This window comes from Penaeus monodon, chromosome 25, assembly GCF_015228065.2.
Source record: "Penaeus monodon isolate SGIC_2016 chromosome 25, NSTDA_Pmon_1, whole genome shotgun sequence".
Taxonomy (NCBI): domain Eukaryota; kingdom Metazoa; phylum Arthropoda; class Malacostraca; order Decapoda; family Penaeidae; genus Penaeus; species Penaeus monodon.
The window spans coordinates 36,592,495-36,593,498 of record NC_051410.1 but is presented as its reverse complement, the minus strand read 5'-3'; the positions used below and the strand labels follow the sequence as shown (position 1 = coordinate 36,593,498).

Here is a 1,004-nt window from a genome sequence, read left to right as displayed (position 1 = left end):
AGCATAGGAAGAGGAATGGTATGCACTTGAGAAATATTTACCTGGGTGTTAGTTTGAGATAATGAGATTATGATAATCAGCATCTTTAAAAGGTTACAGACAGATTTGTGAGGAAAAATAATGGATGGGTTGGCAGTCTAGGTTCCAGGTTGAGGATTCATAGCCATTGAGGTCCTTCATTCATTGCTATGGCATTATCGTTGTTGTTTTAGGATTATCATTTATTATCTGTATCATCATCATCTTCATTTATGTTAGATAACAATAGAGTTATTAATGTATTTGTGATGAAGGTCTACAGTTGTTATTATTTCAGTCATTGTCATTATTATAATTGTCAAGATCGCTATCCCGATTGTTATTACATTATTCATTCTTGTAGTAAGATCAGTAATTGTGTATTTTCTCGTTCTAGTACGGTAAATGTAATTGTAATGCATTATTTTTTTTGTTTTGTTTTATAAAATTTTCGTGTCTAAGTTTTCGTGATGTGGAATAAACATTAAAAAAAAAAAAAAAATGTGATGACTTACAAGTCAAAATTCAGTCTTCATTTCATATTAACTTTAATGGTTTCTGTCAGTTTTATTGCAAGTGTTTTTGATAACTGGTTATGTTTACCTGAATATATATAGTATATTTCACACTATTTATTTTTGGTGATAAATGTCATGTATGATGAATAAATCATCCTTTTCTGATTATGTTATTAGGGTACATAAAATCATATCACCAGGTGTTGATCATTCATTTTCAAACATTATGGAAAATTTAATACTGTAGTGTTGTGTTTTGTATTGCAATTTACTTTTATAGGATTTTATTGGGAAACGTAAGTTAAAATGTGAATTTTTTACAGTTGTGGCATTGTCATTGGCATTTTTGTTTTGTTTTTTTCTTGTTTTCTGTCAAGTTCAAGAAATAATTATTTACGTTGACTTGAATCTGCTTACAAAGTATTTTTGCCTCACTAAATACTATTATGATGATGATGTAATAGTTAC

General features: G+C 28.5%; 1 protein-coding gene across 1 annotated transcript in view; it reads left to right on the top strand.

Annotated features, from left to right (window-relative positions):
* LOC119589208 (F-box/LRR-repeat protein 6-like) overlaps nucleotides 1-1,004 on the top strand; it is a 37,521-nt gene that overhangs the window by 27,806 nt on the left and 8,711 nt on the right. The gene's annotated exons all lie outside the window — the stretch shown is intronic.